Here is a 4,710-nt window from a genome sequence, read left to right as displayed (position 1 = left end):
GTGACTGATGTTTATACCATCCGCTTCATTCAGCTCCGACCGATATGCAGATGCTGCCCGTCTTTGTGTGTGTGTGTGTGTGTGTGTGTGTGTGTGTGTGTGTGTGTGTGTGTGTGTGTGTGTGTGTGTGTGTGTCACTTGTAAACGGTTTCCTTAGACATCTCAGTTTTAATATTGTGCCAGATTTGTGTTTATTTATTTATTTATAGTTTTTCGAGGCCAGCGTGTTTGTATTATAATATTTTATGCATTTGTTTTGTTTTATTTTACAACGAGAGAAGTGAAGAAATCACAAACCCACGAAAGAAAGACGTGAGAAAGACATCAGCAGTTTTAGGCCTCATCCATCTGTACTGCGGTTAATTTATTACAGAACATAAAATAGATTTTTTTAAAGGCAGATTTAGCTGTGAATGAAGTCAGCCAAAGTACCAAATTAAGAAAAAATAAATAAATATTATTATTTTACCTTATAACCATTTCTGAAGACATTTATAATGAAAATCTATATTTTTGTGACTGCATGCTGAACTTTGCTTATTTTTCGATATTTTTTTTTAATTCAACGTGGAGCTTTATTTACAGGCCTAAAAATAGAAATTGCGGGCTATATTGTAAATATTTCACACCTTGGAACTGTTCGAAATTAAAATACTTATATGTGATCAGAAAAGCGGACATACACACACACACACCCATTTGTTTTATTAGCAGAGGTGTGCTTTGCCCTCTGTGAGGTACGCTCCTCTACAGAAGTAGAAGCTGGTTGCAGTATTTTTGTTTTTTAATTTATATTTGCAGATGTATTTTTACTAATCAATAATACTGATTGCTATTGGCAAATAATACTTTTTAAGATATAATTATAATAATATACTTTTTTATATTAAAAAAAAAATCTTCCATTCCAACGAGTCTATCTGGATTTCATAAAGCTCCGTGGTTAAGCCCCCACCTCCCCTCCGAAGTTGATATTGATCTCATCGCTCTATATATCGATCATCGATCATTTCAGCCTCCATCGGTGCTGTTTCCTAAACACTGAGGCATTTGTTTGAGATCGTTTCAGCGGTGACCTGTAGCGTGTGAATGTTTGACAGAAAAATGCTGAAAAATAAATGTCAGCTGTTTGTTTTCTGCTCAAACAACAAATAAAAATAAAAAATAAAACCTAAAGTCAGCGCGGTTAATAATAATATCCGTCTTGGCCTTTAATTTAGATTCTTGCATTGACGAGGTCCACAAGCAAGAGTTTTTATTTCGTTTTTATTGTTTAATTCGTTGTCGGTATGTGGTACCGAGCCGGAGGATGAACGATCGCAACACATTACACCACACTTTTGCGCGCGCGAGCGTGTGTGTGTGTAGGATTTTGTAACGGCTCCTGTTACATATACAGGGAGACCATTATAACAGAGCAATAATAAACGTAGCACAACACAGGAAATGATTAGAACCAAATTAAATGTTTCATATGTAGCTTCTGGATGAAAAGAATCTGCTTTCTACAGTTCATCAGCAGAAAAAAAACATACATGGTTATAATAATACACACACAATCCAGATATTTATCAAAGAAAGACTGACTGGCAAAGCCAAAAATGTCCTTTTCTACAAGAACCATCGTGCAAACAAAAAGGCAAACACGAAAGAAGAGCGGCAGTAAATATATTTGTGCTCAGGTGCATCATTGGTCACCTTGCAGCCTATTTATTGGCAAACACAATAATGGCTTTAGAAACTTTGCTGTATGGTTATCAAAACATGTTAAATTGACTGCATTCTGTGCAAATCTATAACTATTGATTGTAATTTTGTTTCTGTGAGATATGCAATCCACAGCCAAAAATCTAAGCCATCCACGTGAGGCAGAAACACGAAAGTTTACAAAAAATAACAAATTTGAAAAGAGCTTTTCAGCGTTTTTTAGCTGGTGTGTTGTCAGGAACTGGTGAACGTGCATCATCCTGTTGGATAAATCCAGCACAGACATTTCACACTCACAGTTGGGGAGCAAAAAAGTAAAAGAGTGCATGAAAGAGTGTATATAACGAAGAATTAAATGATATATATAAACATTTCAATTTATCATTTAATTCTTTGTTACTTTTTAAGTAAACACGTTTTTTTTTTTTTGAGAAATACTGAGTCACTCAGTGTCACAGTATGTCTTTTTAAAATTCATAATGAGAAATGCTTTGATAATTTTTTTTTAACTTTCTTTGTTATCAGAAGAAACCTATTTCAGTTTTTCTTACAACATGTGAGACAGTTTAAATTTTGCATGATGTTGAAAACCTTGTTTGGAGTGAGAAAATAAATGTAATCTCCAGTGTTCTGGTTTAAACCTGATATGAAACACTTTATAGAGTCATTAAGCGGCGTCTGGGTTTTGCCTGTAACAGTTATATTGCTGTAGTCTGCATATTTTCTAAAGCCTGCTTCTGTCTATAGATATATTAATTTAATTCATCTGAGGGAACAATAAAGCCTAAAGACTGAAACTCTGTAACCTCACCATAGAAATATGTTGGCCTTATTTAAATGCAACATGACAGATTAAAAAAAGGGAATCATTTAAATATAAAATCCTCATATTTCTGTAGTGTTTGTAAAACAATTTTTTTTAAAAACATAAAACTTAAAGTGCATGTTTGCTTTTGGATGTTTTGGTGCCATTAAGGACTGTGAAGAATCTTAATGGTTAAAGCAAATTAATTTTAATACTGAAATAAAGAATACATATTTTAACTCTATATTTTAAATCAAGGATAAACTCCCTGCTTCAGATCCCGAGACCCCACTTTCTCTTTTATTTCTAACTCTTTTTTTTTTTTCAGAATTTCACAACACAGTAATGGCGACATTTTCATCAATCACATTTCTTTATCAAGTGAAAATGCACAGGAGTACAACTTCTCTAGCATCTATATCCTCATAGGCACCGGTTGCTAAGTAACAGAAGGAGAGATGTATTGAGATAGAATAGTCAATCAATTCTCCTGTGAGGGCTGTGAGGGCTGTGTGTGTGTGTGCGTGCGTGTGTGTGAGAACGCCTGCTGCTGCAGTTTGTTGTAGCCTTTAAGAAAAACACTGAGAACAAATGTGTGTTTTCACAGCTCAGAAGTGATGCAAAAGTATTTGAAATGTCCCATTATCGTAAATAATGTAATCTTCCTAATGGATCACAAATGCTAGGAGAGACCACACTTGTCATTTTTAATCCACGAATATAATGAGAGCGACATCTTCAACCGCTTTATATCCAGAGGTCAAAGGTCACCTCAGCTCTCCTCCAGGGATTTGATCAGTTTTTCATCTGTCATTAGAGGCTTTTGGGGAAAAGTCTTATCTTCACCACACAGAAGTGAAGCAACAGCTTGTTAGGCAAACGTGCCACTGGAAAAATCTTGTGGCGCCCAAAAGGGATGCATTGGACCTCATTCGCTTTTCTCAAATCAAAGAACTCCACCAAGAAGAGAAATAAATAAAACAATCCTGACCTCGGCAGACTTTGTTTGTCCTGAAACCAATGAAACAGAACAAGATGCAACACATGACGTGGAAATCAGGTGTTTATTTTTTTTAATTGTGTGTTTGTGGAGCTTTGTAAGGATTAGGTGTGGTGATTTTAATACATGGTGAAACAAATAAGGGACTTGATGCTTAGAAAGGAAAAATACTTTAAAGGTTCTGCAATCTCTGCAGCCAGAACCTAGTGAGTGCGGTCTGTGCCTGGGAAGATGACATGGAAAATGCCCACGATTTTTTTTCCCAAAGGCACCAAAAGGATTAATCCAAGAACTTCCTGTTTTATAAATTTGGGGCTATAACCAAAACAAAAGGAAAGTGTAAATGTAAACCTCTTTTGTGAGCCACCTTCTTCATGCCTGTTTCCCTCAGGTCTCCTCCAGCAGGAGGCGAAGAAATATGCCGGTTTCATACACTCCATCGATTTTCCCCTCGAACAAAGACAGACAGGGAGAAAGAGCGAGAGAGATGGAAGCGGTGAGCAGACAGCAGAGTGAAAGAAATGAGAGATAGATGAAGAGCGTTTACCTCGATGGTAAATTTTCTTGTTTCGTCTGCCCAGTGGAATATATCTGGCAATTACTGGCAACTAGAGAAGGAGATGCGAGGATGTAGCTCTATTATTGGGCTAAATTCAAGGTTCTGTGTGCGTACTTCTGAGGGGAACATACTCATCAAGCCTATGTTGAGCTCCAAACGTTGAAAAAGCACAGTTTAATGTGAGAGTGAGTGTGACACAGGGCAACAGAAACACAAACACAGAGCAACAGGAAAGACGGCGAAGAGAAGGTGGTGGGGGGGAGAGAGAGTTGGGCTGGTGTTAAGGTGATTAGTCTGGTGGGTTGGCGATAGAGAGAGTTGATCAATAACCTATCGATCGCCCATTGCAAGTGTCAGGGGGGTAGTGGGAAAGAGAGGGAGGGTGAGAGAAAGGATAGGGAGGGAGTCGGTCCTGGCTTGACTTTTAAAAATCCTTTACTCCGCAGATGACAAATAACCCATTAGACTGCAGGAGAGCTGGAAAATGTGAAAATCCCCCCCTGCTGCACACACACACACACACACACACACACACACACACACACACACACCTGCTTTGCCCCAATGTTGCAAATATTTCTCGGTTTCAAATAAGCGTGCAACAGACCGTTTTTCAACAACGCCTGCGTGGAAAAGAAA

Source organism: Oreochromis aureus, linkage group 18, assembly GCF_013358895.1.
Source record: "Oreochromis aureus strain Israel breed Guangdong linkage group 18, ZZ_aureus, whole genome shotgun sequence".
Classification (NCBI taxonomy): Eukaryota; Metazoa; Chordata; class Actinopteri; order Cichliformes; family Cichlidae; genus Oreochromis; species Oreochromis aureus.
The sequence above is the reverse complement of the archived record's forward strand: the minus strand, read 5'-3'. Positions refer to the sequence as shown.